This window comes from Muscardinus avellanarius (assembly GCF_963383645.1).
Source record: "Muscardinus avellanarius genome assembly, chromosome: 1".
Classification (NCBI taxonomy): domain Eukaryota; kingdom Metazoa; phylum Chordata; class Mammalia; order Rodentia; family Gliridae; genus Muscardinus; species Muscardinus avellanarius.
In genome coordinates, this window is record NC_137786.1 from 1,311,942 (window position 1) to 1,327,727 (window position 15,786).

The following is a 15,786-nucleotide window of genomic DNA, read 5'->3' on the forward strand; positions in this document are numbered from 1 at the left end:
TTAGCCTTTTCCTGCAAAGACGGGATCTTTTCTTTTCTTTTTTCCCTTTTCTTTTCCTTTCTTTTTTGTGGTGTTGGGGATTGAAGCCAAAGACATTACCTCTGAGCTATATCTCTAGCCCTATTTTATTTTTAGTTTTTGAAATAGGGTCTTACCAGGTTAATGAGAGTCTCACTACTTGCTGAGACTATCCCTGAGATTTCCTGTCTCAGCCTTCTGAGTCTTGGGATTACAGACGTGTGTCCCCACACCGGATCTTCTGCGTGAGACCTTGTATTGCATTCCCAGGACCCTTTAGCCAGTGGGGCTGGGCTCTGAACACTGCAGACCCCCCATCCCCCCTTCCATGTTGACAGCAAAGGGGCTGTGCTCCCCTTTGCAGGGGGGGCTTTACAGAAAGAAAACTCAGGTCATTTTTGGGGAGGAGGGAGGAAAATTCCAGGCCACTAAACTAGCCATTTGCTTAAACCTCACCCATGCGGAGATGGCGATGTTTCTTATAAATGTCAGATAAAATTTTACATGCATAATTTTAATTTGTTGTTTCATTTGGGGGTCGACCCTCCCTGTGAACTGTGCCTGCCGGGGGAGGGGGAGGGAACATTCCGGAAGCATGCTGTGTGTCAGGCCCTGGCTGAGGTGAAGGTGGCTCAGAATCCTGGGACGTCGGCGATGGCCACCTGCCCTCCTGGGCTCCGGAGAGAAGCAACCTCTCTGCTCCCACCAGGTGCAGGCCCCGGGCTCAGCACACCCCAGGGACCTGGTGTTCAGTCTCCAAGGCCCCAAATCCCCATTGTCTGCAGGATGAAATGGAGGCGCAGAGAGTTAAGCTCCGTGCTGAAGGCCTTGCCACGGGTAAGCAGCCAGGATTCCAAGCCGGCCTCCCCCTGCAGACTCAGCTGTCGTGTGCTTGAATGTCCGCATGCAGCGGCCCGTCAATCACAGGCCGCACCCTAGAGTTCAGTGGATCCTGGCTACGCTGTGGGCGGGCTCCGCGCACCCCCTGGCAGAAGTGGGTGAACTGTCCTCAGGAACCCTAAGAGCTTGTGTGTCTTCCTGGAGTGCTGTCGTTGTAGTCTGCAGGGGCTGCTGTAACAGAATGTTGTAAACTGGGTGGACTGAACAACAAACATTATTCCTCACGGTGCAGGGGGTGGGGGGAGGAAGCCCAAGGTCGACCTGCCAGAAGATCCAGGGCTGGTGCGGGCCTCTTTCAGGATTTGGAGGCCATGTCTTCTTCCTGTGTTGATAGTGGGCAGTAGAAAGGGGAGAGAGAGAGAGAGAGAGAGAGAGAGAGAGAGAGAGAGAGAGAGAGAGAGAGAGAGAGAGAGAAGGAGGGAGAGAGAGAGAGAGAAGGAGGGAGAGAGAGGGAGAGAGAGAAGAAAGGAGAGAGAGGGAGAGGGGCAGAGCATGGAAACCCTCTCATGTCTCTTCTGTCGGGACACTGGTGACATGGCCCCTCATGATGGTCGGCTCCCACAGGCCAACTCCGGATGCTGTCAAGCTGGGAACAGGTTCCAACATGGAACAGGACCATCTACAGACCCAGGAGTTTCCCAGGGCGCTGGGCAGAAAGCACATCTACCCACCAGTCCTGTTTCGGGCCTCACCGTGGCTGTGGGCTTCAGTGAGTGCGCGATGTCTGCATGGAGCTGAGGCCCAGGGGCAGCAGGCGCAGCCCTGCCCGCTCTGCTGACCGGTGTCCTCCGGCATCAGCCTCTGTGTGCAGGAGCGGGAGGGCAGCCGGCCCAGAGTGCCCTCCTTCTTCTTACTGTAAGAAAGCCAAGACTTGCTGAAGTTCAGAAGAGAACTTCAGTTTTTCCGGTCCCTAACATCTAACTAATCCTAATTTTGCTTTTCTCCTATGGAATCTTTGGGTCTGAATACGACCCAGCGGAGCAGAGGAGGCCTTAGGGCTGTGAGCTAGAGCTCCCCATCCACGGACATCACTCACTGGGACAAGCCGCCCCACAGAGCCCCCCAATGGGATGGCCTGCTTGCAGGATACAAGGGCTGTGGTCGAAGGATCCCACAGGATCCAGCCATTCCAGGGAAGGGGGAAATGAGACTGGAGACCCACAGGAACCCAAATTCCAGGATTTTAGTTGAAAACTGGATTCTCCCATGAGAAATTCTCTGCCCTGCGCATGAGTATGGCCGGGCTTTCAGATCACAGACTTTGGAGTAAGAAAACCACATTTCTCTCTTCCATTCGCTGGCCTGTAACCCTAGAGGACTTCCGTGATCGTGCTAGAAAATGCTTAGTAAATGAGGACTGTGTCTGAGGGAAAGCCGAGCGCCTCTCCACTCCTGCCCCGAGGCTCACTGCACTCGGACGCTGAGCAAACACACACATATGCACACTCAGGCACTTGTACACACCCCCCTCCCAGCCCATGCACACACACTTTCCAGAAAATCTTTAAAACAAATGCAGGCTTTCTTCAATAAAATCTGCTAAAATTCCCTAAGGCATCCTTCCTGGCCTGCTTGGTTCAAGCCCCTTCCTCCCCTGGTCCCCTCCCTGTCATGCTCCCCACGGGCCAGCCATGCTCTCGAGAACAGTCTACCATGGTCCCGGTCCTCTGGTGTTAGCTCTGCCACCCATCCAGGAAGGGAGGAGAGGGGCTCTGGACACTGGTCTTGCACCTATCCGATGCCGGTAGCTAGTGCTAAGCAAGGCCAGCTTCGGACATAGGTGTTCTGCCACCTTGCCAGAAGTTTTGTGGTTTACACGTTGCAAATCTCAAATCTCCACAAAGACATCTCTGCTTGTTTTTACCTGTCTGGAGGGGAGCTCTGGCTCTGAGTGTGGGAGGCGCCTGGTTCCAGGTGGCCTGTGAGATGAAGCAGGGCGTGTCCCAGCAACCCTGGACCTACACAGAGAGCCCGTCCCATGCACTGGCTAGCATCTAACAAGTGACCAAATGTCACTCAGGAAAAGGTGCGCCCCATTTAAAATTCAGGCTCTTTTATTTGCTAGTAATCTTTTTTTTTTTTTTTTTTTTTTTTGGTGGTACTGGGGTTCCTGGAAGCCCTTCTACCTCCGGACTACACTCCCAGACCTATTTTTACATTTTTATTTGGAAACAGGGTTTCCTAAGCCAGTGCGCGCGGCTGGCTTCGAACCTGCGCGATCCTCCTGTCTCTGCCTCCCAAGCGCGGGGATTACAAGCGTGCGCCACCACGCCCGGCTGCTAGTAATCTTTTGATATTTGGCTTCTAAGAAATTGCAAGAGCCCAGTGGATAAGCAATATTCTCTTTCATGTCTGGTTCTCTTAAATATTTGTGGTCAGAAGTTGTGGGTAAAACCTCTGTATCAGAATCGCACTTTTGATTTCTGATAAGTGCCAAACTATATTTTATAAAATATTTATGACAGAGTCATGCATAAAGTATATAGCCTCAAGAACACGAACTATCAATTTATACGGTCTTGACTCAGCTTGGCAAGTTGAGGGCTTAGGAGTGGGGTTTAAAGAGAAGCCAAAGGGGACATTTGTTTATGATTAATATTTTAAGTATCTGTCATAAAACGTGGCTGAGCCTGTCTCGTGCTTTGGATAACCAATTTCCTGCTTGGTTCCTGTGAGGGGGTTGTTTGCTTGCTTTTGCACAGAGGACTGCAGTGATTTTTTCCTGCCCTGGGGTTTCTGCGGCTGGTGTTGGGGAGCATCTTGGCCTTTGAAGCACAGGCTGGAGGAACAGTGGGCTCCCTCCAGCCAGGAGTTCTCACTCAAGCCCGGCTGCAGGTCAGCGCCCCACCACCCGCAAGACATCCTGATCGCCCCATGGAAACCTTTCCGCACGCCCTTCCTACCTCCCTCGAGAAATAGCATAGTTTTCGCTGTTGTTATCATTCCCCTGCCCTAGAGACATATGGGTTTAAGTTGACTTTAGGCCTCAGATTTACTTAACTTTTAAAAGATTTGCATCAGGATAAGACACTTTCTTTTATACTTAGAATAGGTGGGCATGGTTGGTTATTCACTGAAGTTGCTGCCTTCAGCGTATTGATAAACGCCCTCCCCACACAGAGGAAAGCATTTTGGATTAGAGGGAGATTCAGAAAGATTCGAAGTCCTTTAAATTATAACAAAGCATGTTGGAGCATGACGAACATGTAGGTGAAAACATACACGTGCTTGTGCTGGCAGGAGGCATTCCTGGAGGGGCCGAGGGTCTCCAGTCACTCTCGGGAGCTCCAGGTTGTAAGGAGCCCGTTGCTGCGCTCACAGGCGCGCTGCACCTCCTTAACTCCTTCTTTAGAAGGCAGGTAGAAGGAGGCAGAGCGGCGCGCCCCAGTTGCGCCCTCTGGTACCGGCTGGCTGAAGTGTGGCCCAGCAGTCACGGAGCGGCGGGTCCCAGCGGGACGCGTACGGCCGCCATCTCTTCACTTCCAGGGAGAGCAACACCGAAGCTTTTGAGGGAGCGCATTTAAAATGTTCCCTTTATTTCACATTTTTAGAGACCCTGTGTTTTTTGGCCATCTTCTAACTTCGGCCCCTCCCTCAGCTGCAGGCCACTGCTGTGAGTTTTACATTTTTAGATTCCTGTAATTGAGATCATATGGCATCTGTATTTTTGTTCCAAACTTATTTTATTTAGCATAATGCCATCCAGGCTCATTCATATCGCTATAAATGGCAGAATATCCTTCTTTTAAAGGCCGAATCGTTTCATGATGGGCATTTACCACGTTTTCCTTATCTATCACGTATCAGCTGATGAATACTCAAGCTGCTTCCATTTCTTGGATATTGTGAATAATTCTACCATAAGTATGGGGGTGCCGTGATTTCGTTTCCTGTAGACATACGTCCAGGAATGGGGTGTCAGGGCATATGATAGCTCCTTTTTGAGTTTTTTTGAGGGCCCTCCATGTTGTTTTCCACGTTCATTTCCACCAGCAATAATTGTTCCCCTTCCCACACCCTCACTAAAACGCCTTCGCTCTCATCGTTTTGACAGTAGCCATTTTATGGGGGGGGGGTTGCTGTCTTGTTGTGGTTTAGATTCGCACTTTCCTGATGATTATTTATGATGAGCGCCTTTCAGATCCCACTTGGCCACGCATGTGTCTTCTCATAAGAAGCCTCTTCAGGTGCTCTGATTGTTTCCAATCAGGTTATGTTTTCTTGCTATTGAGCTGCTTGAGGTCTTCATATATTCTGGATACGAATCCCCTGTTAGATGGATAGTTTGCAAATGTTCTGTACGCCGTCTCTTCACTTTGTTATGTCCTTTGCTGTGAAGAGTTCTTTTAGCTTGAGGAAATGTTTTCTCTTGTTACCTGGACTTTGGTCAATAATGGCAGTAGCAATGACAACAAAAACACCCGGAAGTCACTGCGCAGACTGTCCCGGAGCATCCTCTGTGCTCCCCTCTACCCTTGCTCTCTGGGGGGTGACGCCTAAGGTGATGTTTGTACGTGGTGAGAGACGAGGGTCTGGCTTCCCTCTGCCTGGATGCAGTTTCCCAGCACTGACTGCCCAGCGGGCTCCCCTCTCCGCATATGTGATTCTGGAAACTCCGCAAGGAAGAACAGCTGACTGGGACATGTGAACTTGCTTCTGTGCTGCCTGCCCCATCCCACTGGTCTGGACTCTGTCTCTATGTCAGTTCTGTGCGGTTTGGTTATCACAAATTTTTAAGTCAGATAGAGGAATGCCTCTACCTTTATGTCTCTTGAAATTTCTCTGTGGCATCATACAATTTTTAGCATTTTTTTAATGTGTGTTTTAGTAGAAAATGCCACTGGAATTTTGATAGAGATTTCATTGAATCCGTAGGTCACTTTGAGTAAAATATCCTCCTAACTAAAGACATCCAGTAAAATCCTTGCAAGATTCTTTTTTTTTTTTTCTTTTTTCCTTTGAGGATGTCTTCATTCTCCCTTCATTCTCAAACTCTAGTCTCACTGGGCATAGGATTCATTTTCACAACTCTTTTTTCAAGCACTTGGGAAACACTGGGCCACTGTTTTCTCACTTCTATTTTGAGGTAAAAACCACATACTTCACATGGGCGTCCCCGCAGGGGTGCACTGGTTCCCTCTGGCTGCCTTAGAGACTTTCCATTTTTAGAAGTCTCACTTTGATGTTTGAGTTTTTGCACTTCTTGCTTGTTTTGTTTGCTGCATGTTGCGTTGTCTTCTTGCTTGTGTAGTCCTGAGTGTTCTCGGCAGTTGTTTCTGCAAGCGCTCTCCCGCACTCGTTCTCCTGTCCTTCTGTGATGTCAAGGACACAGTGCTGGGCCTCTGCTGCTGTCTCAAGGTCTCCCAGGGCACTTTGTTTTTTCCAGTCTATTTTCTGCTGTGCAGGTTGAGTATTTCCATGAATCTTTCATATTCTAGTGTCTTTTCAATTTCTTCCTTTATGGTTCCGTAGTTTTCACTATAGAGCTCTCCTTGGCTAGGTAATTTAACACTAAAAAACAAAAACCCCCAAAACTGCAAATACCCAATCAACAAACGAACTGAATGAACACCTCCGAAGAGAAGTAGTACACGTGGCTCACGATCATATGAGAAGACGTCAACATCTGTGGCCATCAGGGGGACGAAAATCAGAGACATCCGAGATTCTCTCTCACGCCAGTCGAAATGCTAGTCACCAAGAATACAAATAAGAATGGCTGCTGGCGAGGGTGCAGGGAAAGCAAACTCGTACGCTGTTGGCGGGATGCACACAACACAGACACTATGCAAATCAGCCAAGAGTTCTTCCGAACAGCTAAAAATCAGCCTGCCATATGATCCAGCTACTACTCCCCAAACTAAAGTCAGCATCGTACCGTGTATGTGCCTGCGCAGCTTAAAGCAGCACACTTCACAATAGCCAAGTTACGGAGACGGCTAGGTGTCCATCAATAGATCGGTGGATAACGAAAATGTGATACATAAAACCATATGTGTATGTATTTATTTATACATATATAAATAAAACTCATATGTGCATAACAAGTTTTGTTTCATCATAAGAAGGAAATGATCATGTCATTTGCAGGAAAATGGGTCTATCTTCAGACCATTATGTTGAGTGAAATAAGTAAGATTCAGAGAGAAAAATATTGCATATTTTCTGTCATTTGTGGAAGCAGAAGGCAAAACAAACAAAACGATCCCATGAAATTATGAGTGTAACTGTAAGGGCAGAGGAACGGGTAGGGAAAAAGAGGGGGAATGAGGAGGCACTGGGAAGTGAAACTGATCGACTCGTACTTTACCTATGCTTGAACTTGCCACAGCGAGACCCAGCGTTCTGTATAGTTAATGTTGACCAACAAAAACACTTCGTTTTAACAAAGAAGAAGCCACTGTGGAGCGCATGGTGAGCCCAGGGCAGGAAGCTGGACCGCTGTGGCTTCTGGCACCTTCCCGGATGGAAGGAGACATGCCTGGGCATTTTTGAGGGAATCCAAGCCTAACATGGGGGCCAGGCGGCCGGGGGAAGGCACGCAGTGGCCCGAGGTTGGGACTGTGCTGGGGCAGCAGCCGCACGCCCTGCAGCGAGGACAGGCAGGCTGGCGAAGGCAGGCTGGCCGCCAAATCCTGATGGAGAGGGGATGTCCCAGCAGTCACAGGCCAACAGGACAGCAGGCCTGGAGGCAGCAGTGAGGCCACTGCTGTGCTCTCAGAGCCTCTGCTGTGTTACTGACCGCAGAGACCTTTGTGTAGGCAGGGGATCTTAACACAACTGCACGCTTCCTTGAATAGAGGTTTCACAAGGAACAAATCAAGTCATAATGTTGTGTTCTTTTTCTCACGACTTAAATTTGTAAAGTGCCCACAGGAGCTATACTCGTATTTGACGGTGTGACTTTACTGGTCTCTGGACAGAAGAGAGGGGTATGCCTCCAGGCCACACCAAGGGCACTGTGCCTGGGGCCCCTGGGGAGGGACACCTCATGGTGCACGGGAAGACTCAGTCCCACTTCCCTGGCCTGCAGGAGGGAAGGCCAGGAGGTACCATGTAGGCTCCCAACGTTAGTCAAGACAAGACCAATGATGTATTTAAAAATAATTTTATTTTTAGAGGTTTTAGATTTTAGAAAATATTTAGTAGAAAGCGTAGGGCATCCCCTGTGCCCCGCCCACCTCCCCTCTTGCTTCCGCTGTAGTTTAATCTCTTGCGTTAAGGTGCTATCGCTGTTGCAGTTCACGAACCCGTACTGACACAGCATAATGACGTCAAAGTCCATGGTTCACATGAGCCTGGCTGTGGGTTTGAACATGATGTCATGTACCCATGACCATACGGATAGTGAGACTGCTCTATACAGTGCATGTCCCCTGGGCTCCCTGTTAATCTCTGCCCCCCCCCCCCCAGCCCTGGCAGCCACTGACCTTCCTGCTGTGGCCATGGTGTTACTTTCTCCAGAATACGTGTGCTTGGAATCGTGGTGCAGAGCCTTTTCAGAAGGGCTCAGCTTTCAACGAGCAATCAGGTTTTCTGCACGTCTGTTCATGACTAGAAAGCCCGTTTCATTTTAGGACTGAATACTACTCCACTCTATGGACTTACTGCAGTTTAGTGATTCATTCAACAACCAGAGGATGTGCATCCTGCCCAGTCAGCTTCTATCCATCTATTTATTTTTTGGTGGGGGAGCAATTAGGCAGAGATCTCTTGAGTGTTTTCAGGGAAAGATGCTTCAGGTCCTTGGACTTTGATTTCTGTGAGTGCAACTTGTCCAAAGGGCAAGCCAACTTCATATAAAATCAGTAGCAAATAGGAGTAAGTTGTTAGGCAGTACTCTGGCTCTATCGGTAACAGGAACCTCCAGAGAAGTCCAGTAAATGCCAAACCCTTTCCAATTTTAGCAGATGTATGTCTAAGCCACTTTACTGGGCCATCCTCTCTCATGGCCAAGGAAAGGCAAGTCAAGACTCAGAAAAGTAGAAAAACGGGAAATTTGCCTAGTGCAAGACACTATTGTGTGTTTATTTTCTAGTCTTGCTTTTAAAATACAAAAAATTACCTGTTTTACAAGATTTGAATGTGTTCTCGGAATATATAGGGTTAAATTATTTCTCTTGTTCAAATAATGATAACACAAGTCCTTTGATCTGTATTAAACTGCACAGGCGTATAGGCTCAGCTCCTACAGGTATGGTTTCAGAGACAGGATTTTGGGAAGGAACATGGTCACTAAAAAATAAATCAGTTAAGCTGGGCGTGGTGGTGCAGACTTGTAATCCCAGCATTTGGGAGGCTGAGACAGGAGGATCGTGGTTCTCGACAGACTCAGCGACTACTTAGTGAGGCCCTTTGCAACTCAGTGAGACTCTGTTTCAAAATAAAGAGTAAAAAAATAGGGTTGGGGTACAGCTCAGAGGTAGAATGCCCCTGGGTTCCATCTCCAGTACTGCTAAAAATTAATTAATTAAAAATAAATCAGTCAAACAAACAGATTCAAGTGTTTCCCATCTTCACCGTGACCGTGGGTGCTACGCAGGGTCACACGTCATTCTGTGGGCTTTTCTGCCAATGGCAACGTGGCCTGGCCTGCAGGAGGGCTGGTCAAAAGTCCATCTGAATGCAGCGCTCCCCTGGCCGCCTTCACACGGTCATCAGAGCCCCCGCGCCCTGCCGACACAGAAGCACAAGACGTTTATTGAAACTTTCAGTCCAACTTGGAAAGTTTGGCAGAGGTGTCTCTCCTCCCTGGTTCTTTCCCGGTAGCTCCAGCTCCAGCCCTTCACTCCCACCTCCTGTCCAGCCTGATGCCTGTTTTTACTGGTCTAATCAGCCACGTGCTCAACGGGAAGGGATCTTTTTATGCATGTGCTGTTAGGACAAGCGGGCAGCGCTGTAGATCATCAGAATACGCTACATGGGGTTCAATTGCGACACGGGGCTGGGCTTTTTTCTGGTGGTGACATCATTTCAATGAAAATGTAAAATAATACAATCTGAGAGTTGCAAGGGGACAGGCAGGACACAGGCGACTGCACTCGGTCATTTAATAAGAAGAGAAGGGAGGGCGGGGCTGCTCCTCCTGCCTTCAGTCCCCAAACTCCATCACCCGCTCCACTAGTACTGAGAAGGGCCGAGTGCGGACCCGCCTGTTTTCATCAGTGGAAGCTGTTCTGCAGGGTACAGCCTACTGTGCTGTCTTCTTTGTTCGTTTAATTAACACAAGCATGAAATCTCCCTATTGGCAGCTTCCTCCAGACAGCTTCTATCGCTTTCCCCGCTCCGAGCAGCGATTCTATTCATTTCCTTTGTCTTCTTTGAACATTTTTTTAGGGGTGATGTTTTTCAAGACCTGCAAATCATCACGAGAAGAAACACATACTTCAAGTGCAGGTATGTGGTCTCTAAACTGCTTAGGCTGCTAAAACAAGTAGGAGCCCCGATCCCTCAGCACAGCGCTTCACGTCAAGGTCCCTTTCAACTCTAAGACTTTACGGTCCCCAGGGAGGGCGACCATGGGGAGAAGTCCTGCTTTGTGTCGGGTGATAAAAAATGGTAACGGCCAGCTCAGTCCATCTAGCCTGAAAGCAGGGAGCGGGAGCGGGAGGTGGAGAGCCAGCAAGAGGAACTGAACTGTGTCCTTCCTCGAGCCCTGCACATTTAGATATTGACCATGGCCTCTGAAGAGCCCCTTACAGTTAATCAGTGAGCACATTGTTTTCCCTTGAACTGTATGTAGCTCAGAGCAATCAATCATTTTAAAAGGAAAGAATCCATTACCTTCTAATATTTTTGATCACTTTGTACAAGCAGACAGAGCCATGAAACACAAACGGACTTGAATGAGCCTTAACATGAGCTCACACAGCAGCCACCGCACTACCAGGTGACCAAAGACACTGTGTGTGTGTGTGTGTGTGTGTGTGTGTGTGTGTGTGCATGTGCACATATATATATATATATACATATATATATACATGCTGTCTATACAAGTATACTTATAAATAAATATAAATATATGTAAATCATGTATATGTATATATTCTCCCCCGTGAGTATTTGGAGGACGGTGCTGCCGTGACATTGGGGTGCTTGCATTTGAACTTCCCTGGAGAGGGGGAGAGACGCTGTGTTCCTGCATATGCTTGAATACAGCACAGTTAACACAGTTGAGTACAGGTAACTTCATACAACAAGTCAAATGATAGCAAGTTCCATTAGGACGGAGGAGTAGAGGATGTGTTTACCAGACTATCAGAAAATAGGTGACTTGTAAATCAGGAAGCTGATGAGAAGTTTCCTACAGAGAGAAGGCAGCCTGGGCAGGCCACACGGACACCTGAGAGAAAAAGGGACCCCATGCCCCACGCAGGTGCGGAGAGAAGGGGGGCTGGGTGCGCCACACAGGACCAAGAGAAGGCTCAAAACCGCGCTGAGATTCCACCTAACCCAACCAGAGTGGCAAGAATAAAGAACTCAAACAACAACAAATGCTGGTGAGGATGTGAGGAAAGAGGAACGCTTTTACACTGTTGGTGGGAGTGTAAAATAGTTCAGCCTCTATGGAGATCTGTGTGGAGACTCCTTAGAAAACTGGGAATGGATCCACCATATGATCCGGCTCTACCACTCCTGGATATTTGTCCAAAAGGGTTGAAATCAGAGAACTACAGCAACATCTGCATACCCATGTTCATAGCAACAATTCACAATAGCCAAAATATGGGACCAACCCAGGTCTCCATCAACAGATGAATGGATTGCAAAATTATGGGAAATACACACAGTGGAATGCTACTCAGCAATAAAGAAGAACAAAATCTTGTCGTTCGCAAGAAGATGGAAAGACCTGGAGAACATTATGTTAAGTGAGATCAGCCAAGTACAGAAGGAGAAGGGACATATGTTTTCTCTAATATGCCCAAACTAGGGAGTATTGGGGAAACCAGAGGGACTCCAGATAATGGAGGGGAAACCTCAGCAAAGCCAGAGAGGAAGGGGAGGGGAGGAAGAAGGCTGAGGTTGATTCATGGAGGAGCTACATCTGAATATGTGTGAATGTAGCACGGTCAGCCTGGACTCTCATTGTTGGGAGGGGGGAAGGGGAACCCGGGGTAGGGGGAGAGGGCACCAAGCGCTGGGTGAATGTATGTCCTCTCATGCCATGTCGGAACCATGTGGTGCTGGATCACAGTCCTATGATGAAGTATAGTAACACGCATGGGTAGTGGTGCTGGTTATAATGTTTCAGGTCTGGGGATGGGATGCAGGGGCATTTGACCTCTGAGCTACACCCTTGCCCTATTTTTTATTCTTTCTTTTGAAACAGTTGAGGAGAGCCTCACAAAGTAGCTGAGGCTGTCCATAGACCACGATCCTCCAACAGTCTCTGCCTCCCAAATGCTGGGATTCCAAGTGTGCCCACCATGCCCGGCTTTAATTATAATGTAAAAAGACAATTCTGAAGGATTAACTGAATGCTGAAATCATCAAAGACCAAAATCACTGAAGTGTAAAGCTGAAACTCACAATCTAAGAGACTTATATCCATTTCTGAGAGCCCAACTCGCCAAAACCATAATTCTTATAACCACCACCACCACCACCATCACCATCACCACCACCAACAACAGCACTACCATCACCACCGCCACCACCATCAGCAACACCAAAATGCCACTTTATTGTGTGAAGGGGCCTCTGAAGTCTTCTGTGATATTTTTGTTTTTTAAGTAAATCCCTTTTTAAAAATGTAAATATTCGCTGGGCTTGGTGGTGCAAGTTTGTAATCCCTGTGCTTGGGAGGCGGAGACAGGAGGATCACGCAGGTTTGAAGCCAGCCATGCTGGCTTAAGAGACCCTGTTTCCAAATATATATATATATATATATATATATATATATATATATATATATATATATATATATCTGGGAGTATAGCCCGGAGGTAGAAGGGCTTCCAGGAACCCCAGTACCACAAACTAACTAACTAACTAACTGACTAACTATTAAAATGTGAATAGTCTAGCATAGCCGAGTGGAGATTCTGATTGCCTGCTTCCTCCATAAAGGACCAGAGCGACTGAGGGAGAGACTGCAACCTGGGGAGACAGCTTGGAAAGGACACAGTGCCCCGAGAGTGCTGCCCTGGCTCTCCTGCCAGGCCACTCTGCTTTGCAGGAGTAAGGGTAAACAGGAAAGTCCCAGAATGGTGCCCCCAGTGGGCAGCAGGGGAGCCTCCAGCAGCCCTAGCCTCTGGAGGTTTCACAGTAGCTTAGGGGAGCAAGCTGGAGGATACACAGCGGCTTTGCTTTGAGAAGGAGCTCACATGGTCTCCCTGACAAGCTGGGAACCCAGGCTGCTGTAACCAGGCACCACTGTGAGAAGGGAGCCATGGTCTGCATATTTCCATTGCTGGCACTCCGCAGTCGGCTACACTAACACAGAGGCTACCGTCCATGAACCCAATGGCCTCCGCTGTGCAGCTGTGACCCAGCACCAAGCGCACACAGTCTTCCACACGGGCGGTTCAGCCCTGGTGTGGGGACATTGCTCTTGAGAACTAAGGTATCAGAATGCTTGTCCATCCTAGACCGAGAGCAGGTGGTGGCTCCCACTGCTGCCTCCGCCTGTGGCCGTCCCTTGTGGACCACACTGCCATGGTGGTGGACAGCAGGTGGTGGCTCCCACTGGTGACTCTCCTTGGCCCTCCCTTGGGGGCCACACTCCACTGCAGTGGAAAGCACCGCCGGTTCCCTTTGGTGTCTGTCCTGTGGCCTTCCCTCGAGGGCTACACCACCACTGAACTGAGATCGGGTGCTGCACATCCCTCACCACTGACGTTGCTGTCAGGGCCAGAGGCTGTGCGGGCGGCAGTGAAGTTCAGCTAAGCAGTACTGAGGAAATGTCACCATGCTCCCTGTGTCAACAATCCACCGTGTGAGGGAGAGCAGCGGGTACTCCACTACCACTGCTGAGTGCACCACACCCTCCTGGGCTGCTGAGTGTCCCCGCCCCCAAATATACCCAGAAGCAGTGCGTTTCTTAGGTCTCACTGTGACACACATACTGTGTCCAAAGCCACTGACCACAGCCAGAGAAGCTATAGGGAGCCTACGCTCTCTACACTATACCATGATGCCCAGATGGAACCAAGGCCCAGAGTGAATTCCAAACCAGCATGCCGAGACACGAGACGCATCTTTAGGAGAAAATGCTTACTGAGAAAGCAGCCTTATAAAAGTAGACACAGCTGGTCTACCAGATGTGCCAATCTCAAGGCAGGGTCACAAGAAATACAGAACACAAAATCAAAACCAGAAAACAAAACAAAAGTGAGGTGGCATTAGCAAAGAATCACAAAAACTATCTGACAACAGGCCTCAAAGAAAATGATGTTGAAAAATATTTGATAAAGAATTTAAGAGTGCTTGTAAAGAATATCAGTGAGATCCAAGGAGATATAAAAATATAGTTAAACACAATTAGAAAAAATATTTGTGATATAAATGAGAAGTTCAATGAAGAAATAAAAATCTGGTAAAAGAACCAGATAGAAACCTTGGAAGTGGAGAATGAAGAACTCAATAAGCCAAAAAGAAAATAAAGCAGAGAGCTGCAGAGTAGATAAGTCAAACCACAGGAAGAAGCAGCAGCAGAGGGAGAGAAAAGGGAGGTTTTGAGGTTTGGGGACACCATTTACATTTCTGGAATATTTAAAAGTCAACAAAAGGGAAAAACACAGAAAAGCAATTCAAAGCAATGATACCTGGACACTTGGCCAGTCTTAGGAAAGATATAAAAATCAAGGTACAGTGAGCACTTACGGCCCAAACAGACACGATCAGAAAAATCCTCATCAAGATATATTATAATCAAGCTGTCCAAAGTACCAGGTAAAGAACTCCAGAAACTCAAAGTACCAAGAAGCATTTAAAGGAATTCCTATTAAAATAACAGCAGATTTTCCAGCAGAAATCTTAGAGGCCAGGAGGACTGACAAGTCCTAAGATAACTATCAACCAAGAATACTATACCCAGCAAATCTATCCCTTAGAAATAAGAGATATAAACATTTTTCAAAATAATTGTAGTTGGGTTTGGAATGTTCCTCAAAAGGCTTTTGTGTTGAAATCTTGTTCCAAATGAAATAATATTCAGAGGTGAAAAATTGAATCAGGGCTGGAATGTCATCAGGGGGTAAATCCACTGAAGGCTTAATAGTTTAAATAGGTTTTCTGGTGGTAACGTCTTGGGCCAGCGGGGCGTGGCTAGCAGAGGCGTAGATCATTTGGAATGCAGTCTGTTCCTAGTTGCTTCCTATAATTCTCTCTTTGTTTTTTGGTTGTCATGAGACTATGTACTGCCATAATATCTGCCTTGGAGTTGGCCAGCTATGGACTGAGTCTCTGGAACTGTGAGTCCAAACAAACTTATTCTCCTCTCTGTTTTTGGGTCAGATATTTTGATCACAGCAGTAGAAAGCCTGAATAAAGCAACACAAAAAAAAACGGAGGGTTTTCATCACCACCAGATTGGCCTTACAAAAGGTGTTTAAAGTTCTATACCTAGACATGAAAGAAAGATAACTTTAGCAATGAAAATACATGAAATTATAAATCCATGAGAAGAAGAGATACACAAAAGAAAAATATAGAAAAGAGACAGAGAATTGTAGATTCATGGCCAGCCCCAGCTACTTGTGAGGCCCTCTGCAACTTACTGAGACCCTGATTCAAAGTAAAGAGTAAGCCAGGCTTGTAATCCCAGCATTTGGGAGGCTGAGACTGGAGGATCATGGTTCGCGGACAGCCTCAGCTAACTAGTGAGGCCCTCTGCAACTTAGTGAGACCCTGTTTCAAAATAAA